This window comes from Amaranthus tricolor, chromosome 15, assembly GCF_026212465.1.
Source record: "Amaranthus tricolor cultivar Red isolate AtriRed21 chromosome 15, ASM2621246v1, whole genome shotgun sequence".
In the NCBI taxonomy this organism is placed as follows: Eukaryota; Viridiplantae; Streptophyta; class Magnoliopsida; order Caryophyllales; family Amaranthaceae; genus Amaranthus; species Amaranthus tricolor.
The window spans coordinates 17,369,403-17,389,093 of record NC_080061.1 but is presented as its reverse complement, the minus strand read 5'-3'; the positions used below and the strand labels follow the sequence as shown (position 1 = coordinate 17,389,093).

Below are 19,691 nucleotides of genomic sequence, written 5' to 3'. Positions count from 1 at the left end.
CCATTGATGCCACGGAAACACCCAATACTTTGATTATTTTTTAGCAAGCTAGCACCCAAGGGGGGTCCGACTTATCCACCACACGGTCAAATCAAACAATTTTATTGGTAAACTGAAGTTAAGAGAAACCAACAAAGGCGTGACTATTTCTTGAAGAACTTCAGAGTCCGCGTCTTCTACCACACGTTCCTTATGAAAATTTCTTGCACCTGGGATATTTCGAAAGTGATAAGGACCACCTGAGGGTCCGACTTATGGACCATACGGACACTCTTGATGTCGTCAAAGCAAGTCCCTTGCCCTTCCATGATCCGGAATGAGTACCGTATTCCGTGCCCTCGATCATACGGACATACATGATATCTCCCATACTTAGAATTTTATCATCCTTGGAGTATAATTCTGGGTCCGACTCATCGACCTCTCGGAATAACATTAATATTAACCACAAAACATATCCCTAGCTTTCCTATGACGCGGAAGGGGCATTCAGGTCCGTGTCTTCGATCATACTGATATATGCAGATTATACCATACTTAGAATTTTTACACCATGACTGAGTGTTCCAAGGAGTCTGACTTATCAATCATACAGACTCTGAAATATTTCACCTCATACATACGACGGGTTAGAGGAAAAGTAGTGCGACGTGGCGTTCGCCGTATCCATAAGTCGGGCAGCTGGATGCGTAACTTTTCATACTTGAAACATTTTTCGTTCTGGGAGGTGCAGTTTAAGGTCCGACTTGTCGACTTCCCGGACGTACTCAAATGTTGGAAGACTTAGAACAAATTTCCACTCTCCCTCTCCTTGGGGGTCCGACTTATCGACCCGACGGTTGCCCGAAAGTTGGTTAACTGGATACTTGGAGAAATTTGATGTTCCCCCCACATTGGGGATCCGACTTATCAATCTCCCGGCTATAGTTAAGAACTGACACTTCAAAGATTTTTCAATATTTCCTTTCTATTGAGGGTCCGACTTGTAGATCTTACGGAACGTGTAGGACACTTAGAAAAATTCCCAACGATTCCCCTCATGGGGAGTCCGACTTATCTTTTCTCCGGCTCTCGTTTGGGATTCTTCTTTCCATTTATTGTACTCAAGTCCCAAAGGCATTTATTGCTGTTATAAATAGGGTGGTTGGAACAGTTCCCTCTCACTTAATTCTCATTACTTCCTTCAAATTTTACATCGTTGGAAAAAGAGTAGAGAGTGACGCTCTGACAATCTTCATCCTTCCTTCAAACTTCTGACAAATTCTTGAAGATCTTCAAGACATCTGACAGATCTTCATCAAGTTTCTGACAAATCTCCAACTTTTCTTCAAAGGTATTCAAACTTTTTCCCAGATCTTCGAATTTCTTCAAGTTAATCTTCAAACTGTTCTTAAATTTCTTCGATTTGTTCTTCAAATTATTCTTGAATGTTAGCCTAGGACATTGAATTCGTTTTATGAATTTAGTCTCTATTCTTTACAAGTTTCGCCTACTACTTTATGATTCTTGTTAACATGGATGTCGCGGCTACTCAAGAGACCATAGCTAACTCAGACATTAACTCTACTAACTTGCCGGAAACTGCTTTGATAGTATGTAGGCGTCTTAATAAAAAGGGGTTGTTAATGAATGATTCGGACGAAAGTAGTTCGGTGAGAATTACCCCCCATTATGAACCAATAAAAGCCGGGGATGAGTCGTCTGTATCCCCTATATACCCTCCGGAGATTATGAAAACTGCTCCTTGGGAAGTGAGCATTGCTTTCTTTCCCAATTACTTGCCGCGAATAAATCCTGACCTGGAAGGGTTATTGTATGTAGATATGGAAAACCTTGAAGGATCAGCCGAATCTTCTGGAAGGGAGAGCGCAGCGCCAGTTCCTCCTCCATTCTACATTCCAGACGGCGGGCCCCTAAACTACTTCATTGATTTACAGACCAAGAGAGATTTGGATAGTCAACGGGAAGCCATCTCCCGGAAATGGGGTTTACCGGAGAACATTAATATTATTACACCAGGGAATTACGACACCGTTAGGTTTCCCCCCCTCATTGTATAGCTGCTTACTTTCCTTCTTTCCAACTAGGACTTAGATTCCCTCTTCACCCATTTTTTAGGGAGGTGTTAGAGCTTTTAAACGTTTCGGTACCCGAGCTATATCCTAACGCTTGGGGGTGTATGGTGGCCTTTTTGATTTTATGCAAAGTTTTGGCCGTGCCACCAACACTGACCGCCTTTAGATATATTTTTAGAGCCCGCCTATGTAATTCTCAATCGTACGGCTGCGGCTGGATTACTTTTACGCATCGTCGCGGGCTGAAGATAGTCCAAGACCTCCCTGATAACCAAAAGGGGTATAGGACGAAATTTGCGTATTTGTATAATTCGGGAGGATGGAATATTAAGACCTCCTTCGACATCAAACCCAACCTTTCAGGTTTTAATAATGGAATCCCGCAGTGTTCTTTTAGTGACGCGGTGATCATTGAATATGCGAAGATGGACGTTCAATTGGGAAGGAAACCCATGAACGTCCAACTTAATTGGATACCCGGTCGTCCTGAGTTGGAGAATGAGAACCTCCTCTCAGCATTCGGCATCAGCTTGGCTATCGATCGGAGTAAGAGTTGTCGGACTTCTTCCTTCTCTTTTCTATGGCATGTTTAGCTGTTTCTAACTCATGGTTTTACAGGGATAGCCAAGGAAAATCTTCGAGCAAAGAGTCCAGATCTAATGAAGAAATTCAGTGTTTTGAGACTTGCTCAAGGGGCCATCCAACGCCCCGAGGATAAGCCTCTACCTCTTCCTCCGAAGGTATATCTTCACACATTTTTTTTTTTTTTTTGATTCCTCCTAACCTTTTCTTTTGTAGGACTCGACAACCGTAGAGAAGGGTCTTGACGAGGTGCCCGGCGAGGAAGAGGCTCTCCGTCTCCTCGAGGAGAGGAGAAAAGTACATGTTCCCGATGACTCCCAAAGGGTAATCCTCTCTAAGAAGAGGGAATCAAAGAAAAAGAAAAGTGGGAAGGGGAGGAAGAGAAAAAGAGACTCTCCTTCCCACGGGGAGAGCGCGGCAAAGAAGGTCTCCCTCGAGACCATACATACCGCCGTACCTCTACAGGCGAGGTCGGCGGGAGGGGAGACGTCGACTCCCCCAGCCGAAGCCCCCATCTCCCCGAACGACAAAGAGACGGTCGGGGAGTCGTCTGCGGCCCCAGAGCCGCGGATAGAGGAGGTGTATCGTCGTAGGGAGGTCACACCTTTCCAACCCGATACCCTCTTCAATGAATTGGGGCACAAGGGTATGATTACCCGTTTCAACCGGGCGACGTCCCATCTGATCAGCCGGAAGGACGTCGATCATCTGGACTCCCTGCCTCCTGTCGACAGGGTTCGTCAACTCCAGGCCTCGGCGGCTGAGGTACAATGTCAGTTTTTCAGTCTGTTTGAATTAGATTGCCGGATGATCTATTTGACCTTGTTCTCCTTTGCAGACGTACTTAAGGCTGTCGTTTGAATTGAACCTTAGCCGTCAGAGTGCCGCGGACAGAGAAACCCTGGCGGCCCTCACTTCTCACTGCCAAGAACAAGAGGAGGAGCTGAAGAGGCTGAGGGCGGATCTTGAGGAGCTGCCTTCCTTAAAGGAGAAGCTGGCTAAGTGCGTTGAATTAAAAGAGCGCTTAGTCAGCACAAAAGAATGGCGAGAAAGGGCCAGGAAGCAGCTTGAGGGGACCGTGGCTAACTTGGACACGGCGTCAAATATGTCGGCCACCCTTGGCCATGAGATCGGGCACCTGACGGACGTTCATGCTAAGCTGGTGCGACAAAACCAGTTACTTCTGCGTCAGGTGTCCGATGATTCGGATAAGTTCCAAACCTTGCTGTCCGCGGCAAGAATATACAAGCTTTGCTTGGGTAGGAAGTCGCGGATGGTAAGCGATTGGTTGTCCTCGGATGAGCCGGAGGCATCAAGTTTCTTGGGGGCGCTAACCACGGAAATGGTGGGAGCCGGTACCATGATAAGCGGTGAAAGATTCCGCCTGGCTGCCGCGGAGCTAGGCGTCGACTTTGATTCCCTTCTTGAGAAGGCCAATGAGAAGGGGAACGAAGCTTTGGCTAACCTAGCTCCGATTTTGGATCGGGAGTCAGCGGTGCTGGTGGACCCCCATTGGGACGCGGAAGAGGCTAGGGAGTGGTCGGAGAGAGTGGACCCTGCTGCTGAAAAGGAGGCCTTACGTCTTGATTTGGACAAACTCTCTCTCTCTCTCCTCCCTCTGCCTCGGACGTCTCCGAGAACTTGGCGCTTTCTAAGCTGGAGAGTTTGTGCTTAGACTTATCCAATCTGCTGATCGACGAGGGCAAAAACCTCCAGGGCTTATGTAGGGACTTATCCGAGATCGGAGTGGAGCCGTTCGATGTTGAAGAATTCATAAGCTTCACTCCGAGCCTTGGCGAGGGAGTTGCCGGGTCCCCCCCTCAAGATCCGGAGGGAGATGTAGACGCCTTCTTGGATGATCTCTGATCTTTGTAATATAAATTTTGTAATATTAACTTTTGTAACCTTAAAATATAATCAATTTGTATGTTGATCTCGATGCCGTATTTGTTTAATTATTTCAAACTTTCTTTCATTGGCCGCGGCTTCTCTCCCTCACTAGGCGGGAAACAGCCTTTAATTGATGTCACGACATGAACTTGTAGATTTGACAATTTCGACCTTGGAACCAATTTAAGGGTCCGACTCATCAATGTCGCGGCAGGTTGAACTTCAGGACCCTTATCAGAGGGTCCGACTTGTCGACGTTGCGTACAAGGAACATTTAGCTAGATATTTGGAATGATTTTTAACTCGGGACCCCAATCTGAGGGTCCGACTTGTCGATGTCCCTGTTGGGAAACATTTTGGCGAAAATCTTTGAATGTTTGTAGTTTGGGGCCCCAATCTGGGGGTCCGACTTGTCGATGTCCCGGTCCGGAAACATCTTTGTGAAAAACTTGGAATATTTTTGAACTTAGGGACCCCAATCTGGGGGTCCGACTTATCGATGTCCCGGTTGGAAAACATCTTTGTGAAAAACTTAGAACGTTTTTGAATTCAGGGACCCCAAATTGGGGGTCCGACTTATCGATGTCCCGGTTGGAAAACATCTTTGTGAAAAACTTAGAATGTTTTTGAATTCAGGGACCCCAAACTGGGGGTCCGACTTATCGATGTCCCGGTTGGAAAACATCTTTCTGAAAAACATAGAATGTTTTTGAATTCAGGGACCCCAAACTGGGGGTCCGACTTATCGATGCTACGAACAGATGGTGAATGCTTGAATTGATTTTTGGTCTTGGAACCCTATTCTAAGGGTCCGACTTATAGGTATCACAAGTTCGTTAGTGACTTAGAATAATTTGATAATGGGACCCCTCTCAAGGGGTCCGACTTATGGATATCACTGATTTAATAAGATTTGCAATAGATTTTTACCAAATAATTGCGAATATAGGAGCCGGATAATCTGAAAATGAAACTTCTGTTATAAAGGATTGATAAGAATACAAATGACGATGACAAAAGTGATTTCAAATGACAACGCAACTATGTTGCGGAATGAAGGTATTCTCTGTTGAAGCTGCTTATACTGATACTAGCAACTGATTCCCCCTTGCAAATTTTATTTAAATGAAGAATTTCTTTAAGTGGTCTCCATTCCATGGACGGGGTAGTTTTCTCCCTTTCATGTCTTCTAGTTCGAACGTTCCTGGTTTGATGATGCGGGTGACTTTGAAAGGTCCGTCCCAGTTGGCCCCTAACGTTCCTTTTTCAACAATCTTCCCAGTAGCTTCGACTTTTCGGAGGACGAGATCATTGACTTGGATACGTCTTGTTTTCACATGGCGGTTGAAGCTACGAATCATTTTCTGCTTTTGGGCCACCGATCTCAGTAGTGCATTTCCTCTGGTCTCTGGAAGTAGGTCTAAGTTTGCTCTTTTTCCTTCTTCGTTCTCGTCGTATGAGTAGTAGGTGACCCTTGTAGAGGGTACTCCTATTTCCACTGGAAGTACGGCTTCGGACCCGTACACTAAAGAGAACGGTGTGTGCCCCGTGGCCTCTTTTATGGTGGTTCGACTGGCCCATAAGATTCCGGGTAGTTCTTCATCCCAATTACCCTTTACACCTTCTATCTTCTTTTTGATGCCGTTTAGTATCTCCTTGTTGGCGGACTCTACCTGACCGTTAGTTTGCGGCCTGGACACAGAACTAAATCTGATTTGGATGTGGAATTTGTCGCAATACTCAATGGTGTTCTTGCTGACAAATTGCCTTCCATTATCCGTGATGATCACCCTCGGTATGCCGTATCTTGTGATGATGTTCCGCCATATAAACTGGCAGACTTGCTTGTCTGTGATCGAACTAAGAGCCTCTGCTTCTACGTACTTAGTGAAGTAATCAATAGCCACAATGATGAACTTGCGTTGCCCCTTTGCTGGTGGAAAAGGGCCAAGGAGATCCATACCCCATTTGTCGAATGGCAGGACGGCTTGCAAGACGGTCAAGTAAATAGAGGGTTTTCTCCCTATCTTTGAGTGATACTGACATTCAGGACACCGTAGGATCAACTCTTCCGCGTCTTTCCGGAGTGAAGGCCAATAATAACCACTTCTAAGGACTTTGCTAATGACCGTTCGCACTCCCTGGTGTATTCCGCATCCGCCTTCGTGTATTTCTCGTAGGATATAGTTTCCTTTTTCAGGAGCAACACATTTCAGGAGGGGATGTGTGTATGATTTTTTATAAAGCGTTCCTTCATGAAGTTCGAACCATTTGGCCTTCTTCTGGAGCATTTTGGCCTGATTCTCGTCCTGGGGGAGCGTTTGATCTTGCAAGTACTTAACGTATGGCCCCATCCATGTTTCAGATCTGTCGATGGTGTTGATCATGAGGTTGATGCTGGGGTTGGGGAGCACTTTCCAAATTATATTACGAGCCGTGGAAGTATCTGCGGAGCTGGCAAGTTTTGCTAGGGAATCGGCCTGGGCATTTTGGGATCGTGGAATGTGCTCCAACGTGAAGTTGTCAAACTTTGGAATAAAGTCCTTCACTTGCTGCAGATACATTTTCATGCTATCATCTTTAGCCTCGAATTCCCCGTTTACTTGCCCCACTATCAATTGGGAATCCGAGAATGCGGCCAATTCTTTAGCCCCTGCCTCGTAGCAGATTTTCAGCCCCATTAGTAATGCTTCATACTCGGCCTCATTGTTGGATGCCGCGAACTCAAATCTGACCGCCCTTTCCATGCGGACCCCGGCGGAAGACACAATGAGGAGCCCGGCCCCACTCGCCGATTGTGTTGAAGACCCGTCTACATACAATTTCCATTTTCGATTAAGTTCAGCAAGAGGGGGGGAAGTGCTTTCAGCAATAAAGTCAGCCAAGGCTTGTGCTTTAATTGCCGTTCGAGGCTCGTACTCGATGCCGAAATCTGCTAGCTGGTTTGCCCAATCTGTGACACGGCTCGACTTGTTTTTCCCCTCAAGGATCTTTTTTAAAGGTTGATCAGTCCGGACAATGATCGGGTTGGACTGAAAGTATGGCTTCAATTTCCTGCTGGCCATCACTATCGCAAATATGACCTTTTCCACTTCGCAATAGTTCCCTTCTGAGCCGCGGAATGCATGACTCACATAGTATATTGGGAGTTGCTTCTTTTCCCTTTCCGCCACAAGCACTCCGGATAACGAGTATTCGGAGACAGAGACATATAAGACTAGCTTTTCCCCGTTGATGGGCGAAACTAGTTTTGGCAAGGCCGATAAGTGCTCCTTAAGCTGACGGAAAGACTCTTCTGCTTCCGTGGTCCATTCGAATTTCTGTTGCTTTATCGTTTTGAAAAAAGGCAAGCATTTGTCTGCTGACTTTGAAAGGAATCTTCCTAGTGCGGCTATACACCCCGTAAGCTTTTGCACTTCTTTTACGGAGGTGGGGGATCTCATGTTTTGAATGGCCTGAATATTATCTGGATTTTCCTCGATGCCCCGTTCGTCTACCAAGAAGCCGAGACATTTTCCTCCGGTGACCCCGAACACGCACTTGTCCGGATTGAGCTTCATCTGGTGTTTACGGAGGGTATTGAACGTTTCACGCAAGTCCGCAGCGTGCTGAGTTGCGTGCTTGCTTTTTGTTATCATGTCATCCACGTATACCTCAAGATTCCGTCCAATCTGAGATTGGAAAACCTTGTTTACCATCCTTTGATAGGTGGCTCCAGCATTTTTTAACCCGAAGGGCATGACTTTGTAGCAGTAGATACCCATGCTAGTAATGAAGGCCGTGTGTGTTTGGTCCTCCGGCGCCAATTGAATCTGGTGATATCCGGCATTGGCATCCATGAAACTTAGTAGCGCATGGCCTGCTGTGGAGTCCACCAGGCGATCTATTTTGGGAAGTGGATAGTCGTCCTTGGGGCAGGCTCTATTCAAATCCGTGAAATCGACACACATCCTCCATTTGCCATTTGGTTTCTTCACGAGGACGACATTGGATAGCCAATCGGAGTATTTGCATTCTCTAATGAATCCGGCTCTCAATAATTTTTCAACTTCCTCTTTGGCGGCCTCGGTCCGCTCTTTTCCTTGATGCCGCAGCTTCTGCTTTACTGGTTTGTGGCCTGGTCTTATGTCAAGTTTATGACACATGACGCTAGTAGGAATGCCAGGCATTTCTTCCGTGCTGAAGGCGAAGACGTCACGGAACTCAGCAATGGTGGCCACGATTTCTTTTTTAATCGTACCAGGAAGATCTTTCCCTATCTTTAGTTGCTTTCCCTCGAACATGTCTACTACCTCGTATCTTTCTATGGGGCGAGGCCTTTCGTGTGTGCTAGGGTTTTCCATATATACGCTCATGACAGCGGGAGCGTCTTGATCTTCCCTTTCCCTTTTGGCGGGTGTCGCGGAGTGTCCGCGCTTCAGAGTGTTTATAAGGCATTGGCGTGCCGTTATCTGATCTCCCTTGAGGATGCCAACTTTCCCATCGTCCCGTTCGAATTGCAACAAGAGTTGATGAGGGAAGATTGCAGCTTTGATCTTGTTAATGAGGGGAAGTCCCATGATGGCGTTGTAAGGGAAAGTGAGATCCACTACCGTGAAACGTATGGGCAGGGTCCTGCTTTCACTTCTTTCTCCCACGCGCACGGGGAGAATGATCGTTCCTAGCGGAATGACCTGACTTCCCCCAAACCCGATCAGCGGCTTATCGAGGGGCTGCAAGTGCTTTTCCTCGAACTTCATTTTTCTCAAGCACTCCATTGTAATGAGATCAGCCGTGCTTCCGGTATCCACGAGTACCCTTTTGACTTTCATCTGTCCGATTTTGAGGGTGACAACCAGAGGGTCAGTATGGGGCTGTTGCAGCGTTTGAGAGGTCGTGGCATCAAATTTCATGACCGGCCCGCTGGTTACGGTCGTTGTTGGTCTTTTCAGCAGAGTATGAACACTGTCTTTTGCGGCGCGGACGGTAGGATATTCCTCGGTATATCCTCCAAAAATCATGTTGATAGTCCCTTGCGTATGGGAACCTTCGCGCCTTGCCTCTTCCCTCTTGGGGGATCCGCGTCTTTGATTCCACTGCCTTCTGTTTGCTCCTCCTCCCGTGTCATAGTCCCTCTTGTTGAGGAACCTGGAAAGCTTTCCTTCACCGGCCAGCTGATACAAGATACGCTTGAGTTCGCGACATTGGGCGAGGGTATGGCCGTGCTCTTTGTGGTAGTCACACCACAAATTGTAATTGCGCCTGTTGGAAGGAGTGGTAGTGGGAGGTGGAGTTGGCAACTCGTCGCGAACGGCAAAGAAAATATCCCTTCTGTTTCGATTAAACATCGGGTCGTTTCCTCCGTCTAACAAATTGCGTGTTCTGGATTCCCCTGCCGCGGTATAAATGTGATGGGAACGCGGGGGTCCCATATCTGAAGGGGGCGCGGGACGACGCGGCGTGTGATTTCTTTCCCTCCTCGGCTGGTGCTCTTCTCTGTTCCTCGAGGATTGGTGGGGAGTTGCGGCGTCTTTCTTGTCAGACTTACGCCTCTTGGGGTCATGTGCCTGACATACCTCGGAGGCCGTGACATAACTTTGACATTGCTTCATGGCCTCCGCATATGTCTTGACCTGGCTTTCCACCAACTGGAACTTGAGCCTTTGAGCCTTCATTCCATTGATAAGGGCGTTTAAGGCGACTGATTCCTCTAAATCCGTCACCTCTAGCACCGCCTCATGGAATTTCTTCAGATAGAAGGATATGGATTCGCCTTCCAATTGAGTGACACTTAGTAGGTGGAAGTTTGATTTCTCCTGCCTTCTTGAGGCTATAAAGTGGCCCAGAAATTTGCCTTCTAGTTGGGCAAAATTGTGGATACTTCCTTATGGAAGGGAGGTGTACCACGTCAAGGCTGCTCCCGTAAGAGTAGTTGGGAATAATTTACACCACAAGGAAGGATTGGTAGTGTGCAGCACCATCAGGTTCTTGTACGCCATCAAGTGTTCTTCGGGGCATGACGTTCCGTCAAACGCTGCCATATTTGGGATTTTTATTTTCCCCGGGTTGGGAATGTTTAGTATTTCAGGAGCCATTGGAGAGATTACTGGCGTAGGATCTCCAGGGAGGATTTTGACCTCAACTTCGTTCCGCGGCATGGTTACAGGACTCGCTGGATGGCTAGATCCTACCAGCTGCGCCCTCTTCCTCTCTTCCCTCCGTCGATCCACCAGTGACTGGATGCTTTCGGATGCCTTATGCTTTTTGCTTTCTAAATAAGTACGGGCATCTTGAGAGGCGGTTTTAGACTCTCTGTCTCTAGGATCACTTCTGCCGAGGCTTGTGTGAGTCCTTGGTCTCTCCCGTCGCCTCTTGTTTCTCTTGCGGGAACGCGACATCTCCGAGTTCCCATCCTGAGATTCGTGGGATTTGAGTGTCTCGTTAGGGGGCTCGATCCGTTCCCGCAGATTTTTTATTTGATCTGCCATATCATCCAATACTTGTTGTGGAGCAGGATTATTGTTATTCATGACAGCGCGGAGCTGTTCGGAAAACGCAGCAGTGAGGTTTCGTGCTAGCATGTCCAGATCACGGCGGGTCACGGCCTGATTGTTGGCCTGACCTGCAGAAGTGTCTGTATCTGTGCTATGCACGGTTGCGGTTTGTGTTGGATTTCTTTTGGGAGCCATGACTTATTGTAACACTCCCCACAGACGGCGCCAAACTGTTTCGGTGATGAAACGAGGAAGTGCGAAAGACACTCAAAATACCTGGAGATTAGTGGAAGTGTGATCAAGAGAAGCAATTTGTGGAAGGAAGTGGCTTGAATTCCTGCAAAACAACTTGTTAGCCTTGTCCGGGGGGTGATCTCCCGGAAAACCCCTCCGACGTTCAAGTTAGAACGTGGATATCGGAAATAAATGAATGAACGATTATAGAATGAATGCAAGAAGAGATGTCGGGATTAAGATTGCTAGTGTTTGGGTAGGTTAATGAAGCAGGGTGAGAGCAATGATATTGCAAAGGCTATGTTTCAGATGATCCCTTCTTCTTGATGGCTGCCCCTATTTATAATGATGGAAAGGAAGTTGCAGGAGAAGTGAACTATCATGGGAGTAGTGGGAGTAATGGGAAGAGTGGGCAGTTACTCATCTTGAAACAAGGAGAGCCATGCATTATGCGAGAGTGGGGAGTTATGGTTTTTCAGAGGTAACCGGCCCATGGGCCATTCAAGGAAGACGGGACTTCCAGAAAAAGCCCATTGACCGAAAGTCAAGGTCAACGGAAAAGGTCAAAGGGTATTTCGGTAATATGATGCTATTTATTAAATAAATTAATTAAAAAAACAGTACCATGACAAACATAAAACACAAATCACTTGGTAGTACACATAAACATAAATCATTAGCGATTATCTATAATTTAAATTGCAAAATACAAATGTTCACCACTTAATATCATGTAAAGATATACTCATAAAAATAAAAGTCACTTGAATTTCAACACCCACAATAAACTTGAAGTCAATATCAATTAAACATTAGTTGAATAACTTATAAAAAAATATATGTTTACATACCTCTTTTGCCAACACTTATAATCATATGAATAAAATTATGAGCCAATCTCCAATAAATCCAATCTCCAATATAACGTATTACGTATCATCCAAATAATTATACAACGCCGACTTAAACATAAATTCCATCAACAACATGAATTTATTTATTTTTGCGAAAATTGATCATATGGCCTTGATATTGCCATTTCTTTAATAGTAATTAGAAGACTTTAGTGAAGACAAAAATCATAAGCAAAATACCTTTGACATTCACAATCATATCTTTATAGCCTCTTTCTCTATACATTGTCAATATCAAAAACTAGATTAAAGTAAGGTCAAAGGGAATAAAAATAACTTTCTTAAATTGTTGGAAATATATGCCTATTCAAGGTCTGTTTAAGATCTTTTTATGGCTACAATCATCAACACATATTAATAATAATAATATGTATAACATTTGTATATGAGAAATATGTTTAGAGTTGTGTTTAGCATGTTTTTGATAAGGAAATATATGACGAGACGCAAACTTGTCGTTGCATTAAAAAAGTTATTTCTTGACTATCCTAAGTGTAAATAAAGGTGACTTTCTCAAGGTTAACACACCCACTAAAAGCAATATACACTCACTAGGTGTGGAGCAACTACCACTCTTGCACAAAAGATAGAAAAAGAGATGAGACAATGAGAATCGTGTATTTTGCAAATGAAAGAAACATCATCTAAATAGGGATTTTCTAACGACTCTTTTTCAAACTTCATAAAGCATGGTCAAACAATATAAAGTTATTTTATTAAGATTAATTCACACCATGAATGAAAAAAAGAGCAATTGGAAAACGCTTTAAATGACCATTTATCCAACAAAAATTACTATCCTTTTCAATGGGTTTGTAGAGCTTGCATTAACGATAGCAAGGCTTCCAGTGTTTTACAAACAAAGGGACTTGCGATTCTACCCGGCTTGGGCATACTCTTATAGAAACAACCATTTGGTCCAACGTGGGGAGGATTTTCAAACAATATTTAGTGCTTGTATGTCTTCACCTGATGGCTTCCGCGCTATTTAGAGTCAATGCAGGACTTGGAAGAAACAAAATTTTAGCCAACTCATTTGGAACTGGTGCTGTGTTTATGCTTCTTGTGTTGGGTAGATTCCTTATATCTCGCAGTAAGTCTTCATTCATTTCATTGTTAAAATAAATTTTAATAACTTCGAATTGTGAATGACATGAATGGAACTTAAAAGCATATTATTTTGGTTTTGATTTCAGAAAGCATAAAACATTGGAGGATATGGGGATATTGGGTCTCTCCATTACAATACACACAGAATGCACTTGCAGTTAATGAATTCCTCGGACATAGTTGGAGCAACTCAAATTTGGGAGTAACTATTTTGAAGGCTCGCGGGGTATTTATTGGTTTTGGATAGGACTTGGCGGTCTAGCAGGATACAGTTTCTTATTGAATGGATGCTATATATGGACTCTGGCCTTTTTAAATCGTAAGTTTTTTTATTTCAACGATCTTTTAGCTTTAGAAAGATGCATTTGCTATCATTTTTCTCGAATATATAATACTTCTTGCAGCCATTGGTAAGCCTCAGGCTATGTTGTTTGAAGAGGATATGGAAGAAAAACAAGCTAATTTAGTTGGTCGACCCATTGTTCTCGTGAGTTAATCATCTAGGAAAAAGTGTTTAAATGCTGAAGTAGTCTGTTATTTTCCATTTCAATAATGTTGAATTTCAACTTGTTCTCGTTTTTAGAAAGAAAAGTAGAGATTCAAGATCAAGTTTATGGAAACACACAAAAAAGGATGGGTTTTCCTTATGAACCTCTTTCTGTTACCTTTGACGAAGTGAGATACTCCGTAGACATGCCAGCTGTAAGATTTCTTTCCTTTCTCATTACATTATTTACATGTAGCCCTTTAAATTTGGGAATTTAAAATTAAAATTTTCTTTTGTGTAGGAAATGAATGCACAGGGTGTAACTAAGGAAAGATTAGAACTTCTAAAGGGTGTGAGTGGTGCTTTTAGGCCTGGAGTGTTAACAACACTTATGGGTGTTAGTGGTGCTGGAAAGACCACCCTTATGGACGTGCTTGCTGGCAGGAAAACTGGGGGATTCATCAATGGAAATATCAAAATATCTGGGTATCCAAAGAATCAAGAAACATTTGCCGAAGTTTCATGATATTGTGAGCAAGCCGATATTCATTCTTCTCATGTCACCATTAAAGAATCCTTGATGTTTTCAGCCTGGCTTCGGTTATCATCTGATGTCGATGAAGAAAAAAGAAAGGTAACCCTTTTGTTGTTAATACACATGAAGTACTAAATTATAAACTTACATCTTGTTTTTTCACATTTTGAGGTCAAATGATCAAAAATGACTAGAATGTAAAACTAATATTTCAGATGTTTGTGGAGGATGTGATGGAACTTGTAGAACTCTATAGTATAAGGCATGCACTAGTAGGACTTCCTAGAGTGAATGGTCTATCAACCAAGCAGCGAAAGAGGTTAACTATTGCAGTCGAGCTTGTTCCTAATCCTTCAATAATTTTCATGGAAGAACCAACATCGGGTCTTGATGCTAAAGCTGCTGCAATTGTTATGAGGACTGTTAGAAACACAGTTAATACAGGACGAACTATGGTTTGCACTATCCATCAACCTAGCATCAACATTTTTGACGCTTTTGATGAGGTATAAATTTTGTGAATAAATTTTTACAGGCTTAAGAGATTAAATGTAAATTTGGTGTCTCTATTTTTGTTGTGCAGTTGCTACTACTAAGCAAGGTGGACAGCAAATATATTTTGATATGGTGTCCAACTAATCAAATACTTCCAGGTGAGGGATTCAAACATAAATAGCTCACTTCAAAAAAAAAAATTCTTGTTTTTCCGCTGAAAATTAATTAACTTGTGTTTGAATAAAGGGAATCAATGGTATTCAAAAGATAAAAGAGTCTTATAAAACTGCAACATGGATGTTAGAGGTGTCGTCTATCGCTCAAGAAACTAACCTTGGAGTTGACTTTGCTGAAATATACAAGAACTCGGATCTCCACAGGTACATATGCTTATATGAGTATTGTTCATGGATTGCAATCACAATTGTGCTACGTTGATTCATTATACTAAAAAAAATCATAATATTGCAGGAGAAGCAAAGCATTGATAAAAGAACTTAGTGTACTTGCTCCAAGTTCGAAGGACTTATACTTTCCTACTTAATATTCGCAACCTTTTATCAACCAATTTTTTGCTTGTATATGGAAACTACATTGTTCGTATTGGCGAAATACCATGTACACTGCGTTGAGGCTTCTATTTGTAGCCCTTGTTGGAGTTGTGTTCGGGTCCATTTTTTGGAGGATCGGGAAGCATAGGTACTTAATCTGATCCCACATTATAACAGTGAACCGAGGTTACTTAATTTTATTATATCATCTACATTTATAACTATGAACCGAGGTTACTAACTTCGCAGAAACACCCAGCAAGATCTTTTCAATGCAATGGGTTCAGTGTACATAGCAGTTCTTTTCCTCAGTATCCAAAATGCAATGGGAGTTCAGCCAGTTGTGTTCGTCGAGAGGATAGTTTATAGAGAAAGAGCAGCAGGAATGTATACTGCTTTTCCCTACGCCTTTGCACAGGTAAATCTTTGTTCGAGATTAATTTTACTACGAGATCCGTAATTATTTGTGTTAATTGATGAATATGGTGCAGGTTCTTATAGAGTTGCCGTATAATTTCATACAAACAGTCTTTTATGGTGTGATTGTGTATGCGATGGTTGGATTTTAGTGGACAGCAACCAAGTTCCTTTGGTACTTCTTTTTCATGTACTTCACCTTGCTCTACTTCACATACTACGGTACGATGTATGTTGGTTTAACCCCAAATGCTAGTGTGTCTTCGATAATTACATCCGGGTTCTACAATCTTTGGAACCTTTTCGCTGGATTCCATATCCCAAGACCTGTGAGTGCACTGCAACATTTTATCATCTATTTCTCACAACTATTACTCTGAAGTCGTACTTATAATAACAACATTTTCTTACAGAAAATCCCGGTATGATGGAGATGGTACTACTGGGCAGACCCCATAGCTTGGAGCTTGTACGGATTACTAGTGACACAATATGGAGATTATGATGATCCGCGCATAGATATTCTGACAGATGTTCCTGGAAATCCAACAATAAAGGAGTTTTTGCGTAGTTAATTTGGTTATAAGGAGTTCTTGGGAGCCTTGTTGCTGTAAAACTTGGTATGAATGTTCAGTTTGCTGTGATTTTATGCCTATGCTGTCAAGATCTTTAACTTTCAAAGAAGATGATACTTGAGAAAGCGTGATTTTATTAATTTTGTTTGTATGTAGAAATGTACATATGCAATATTTATGTTTTGAGTTGTATTTGAATAATTTATATACTAATAATTGTAGAATTTAATTGTGTATGTAGAAATATTTCGTCCCTGATCTAATTTTTTCATGAGTTGGGTGGCGGGGGTGACTGGTGAGTGCCAGTGATGACAATGCCATCAATTATTATTATTATTATTATTAACGAAATTTTATATGGTGGTTGTTCACAGTATGTAGTTTGTTATGAATTTTGGTATTTTGTTAGTTGGTTAGTTTTTGTCTTTATTTTGCTGATGTGGCTCCATCTATTGGATATACTCTTCTTTTTTTCTTAACTAAATGAAATTATCATTCTTGAATAACATAGCATAGTTTCTGTTTCAATCTCTTGTTTCTTTTACCTATGCCTTCTGTTTTAGATGATAATTAAGAAGCGGAATTCTACTTCTAACATGGTATCAGATGCAAAACATTTTTGCTGTGTTTTTTAAAGTTTTTATTATGATTTTGTACTTGGTTAATGTTGGTTGCAGGATTGGGAAAATAGAGAAGCTCATGGGAACAAGTACAACGTCACTTATAAAGCATAAAGAAGTAGCTTTGTGTTGGGATACTAAGAAAACATGAGCATTCTGTTTTGATTGTTGTTGTCTCTCATATTACAGTGGCACGTGGTTATTATTGATGATGTGTCTTGTTGTAACTAACTCCACCTGTGGTAGTTAGATGTTGTTACAAGTTTGTTATTATTAGGATTAGTTTAGCTTTGCTATATATATATATAAGGGAGGGATTCAATGAAAAGGGCGTTGAAAATGAGAAGGGTAAGAAGCACTCAACACCCTTAATTTCACTAAAATAAAAAAAACTCTATAGTCATAATTGAGCCAAAACCACATTATTGTAAAAAGTAACTATGTTACACAGAAAAGTAACTGACATAAATTTTTAGAATGTTCTTACTTTATAACATAGTATCCCTTTTTGTATATATAGTAACAAAACAAAATCAAACAAAAATCCTTCTCATCCTTCTGATTTTAAAATCCTTCTTATTGGATCATATTAAATATATATATATATATATATATATATATATATATATATATATATATATATATATATATATATATATATATATATATATATATATATATATATATATATATATATATACATATATATATATATATATACACATATACATATATATATACATATATACATATATATATATACATATATATACATATATATACATATATATATATATATATACATATATATATATATATATATATATATATATATATATATATATATATATATATATATATATATATATCACTATTCCGTTGTATTAGTTTCAAGTTGAGATAATACAAATCGTGTAATAGCTTTCTGTCAGATCTTTTGCTCTATTTTTTGATATGATATCAGAGTAATCTTGCTTTGATTCTGCCTCCTTCTTTTCCTGTTCCAAGAACCACTAATTGCTTCTGTTCTCCAATCTTTTTTCTTTCTGTTTGATGCACCATTGATCTCTTTCAATGGGAGGTAAAACTGAAAAACATCTTGATGTTACTATGAATCCATCAAGCATATATTACTTGCATCCCACAAATATAGGGCTAAATTTGGTTAACAATGTGTTCAAAGTATTTGGTTTTAAAGGATGGAAAAGGGCAATGTCCATTGTCCTCTCTGCCAAGAACAAAATTGGATTTGTAGATGGTACTGTTAAGAGACCTACTACAATGCTTCTCATGCTAAAGCATGGGATCGTATGGATGACATTTTCATTGGTTGGATTATGAACATGGTTGATGAAAATATCACTAATTTTTTGGTTAAAAACAACAATAGAAGTGTGGGATGCACTTGAACATCGATTCGGGCAATCATCTTCTGCACGGTTATTCCACATTGAGAAAGAGTTAAGTAAAATTGTGCAAACCACAAATATGACTATCGAGGAGTTTTATACAAAAATCAAAGGCGGTTGGGATGAATTGGATGCCCTTGATCCTATTGCTGCTTGCTCATGTAATGGCTGTGAATGTGAATTGACAAAGAAAGCAACGAAAAGTCAACAAAGCAGAAGGTTAGTACAATTCTTAATGAAACTAAACAATAAATACCATCAAACTAAGAGTAATATTCTGATGGTGAAACCTATTCCTACTGTGGCTGAGGCATATGGGGTTCTTTTGCAAGAACAAGTACACCAAGTCATAAGTAATGGAACTAATCTTGAATAATCTTGAATAATCTAATAACAACAAATAGAATAGTAACTTTGTTTGTGATCATTGTAAGATACCTGGTCATAACATTGATAGATGTTGGAAGTTAAATGGTTATCCACCTAAGCACAAAGCCAATGCTTGGAGGAAGGATTCACAAGGGAATAAAAGTAATGCTAACATTGCTAGCACAAATAGTAACACTCAAGAACACATGGATACAAGGCTGACTCCAGAACAATTTGGGCAGTTGATGAATTTGCTTAACAAACAGAATAATAATAAGGAAGCCAAAGATCAAGCCATTGTTAACTCAGCCCATTTAGTAGGTAAACATTGTTTTAATGTTCAAGGTGTCAAAAATTGGATGATTGAGAATGGAGCTTTAGATAATATTTGTTTTCAACTAAACCTATTTCACAGTTATAAGAAGTTAGATGGAAAAGCTCATTTCATTACTATTCCCAATGGCACACAGGTTAAAGTTGAAGTCATAGGCAATGTAGCATTATCCAATGGCTTGAATTTAAATGATGTTCTTTATGTACCTTCCTTCCATTTCAACCTCATATATGTTAATAAGTTGGTTAAAGATTTGAAATGATACTCAATGTTCAATGCTAATAGTTGTTTTATTCAGGGGTCTTTGAGGAAGGAACATTTGCTTCTTAGTAGAACACAAAACTCTCTCTACTATGTTTAAGATTGCAAAGATCCGAGTACAAAGCTAAACTTCCAAGCCTCTTTAAGTGCAACATCCACATTAGTAATTATTTGTAGATTTCTTTTTTATACTCAATCACGAAAATCTATTTTCATCTGCATCTTTTGACTCAATATTTAAACGAATTGATATATAGTCATTTTGTTTTATTACATAGAACCTATAAGTTTTTCTATGAATAGCATAACCTACCAAAATGTATTTTATCCCTTGTGCACCGAGTTTCTTTCTTTGTTACA

At 41.3% G+C, this 19,691-nt stretch overlaps 1 pseudogene; it reads left to right on the top strand.

Moving 5' to 3' along the window:
- The window catches only part of LOC130801104 (pleiotropic drug resistance protein 1-like), a 25,243-nt pseudogene extending 8,791 nt beyond the window's left edge, over positions 1 to 16,452 (top strand).
- Positions 16,453 to 19,691: the final 3,239 nt, after the last annotated feature.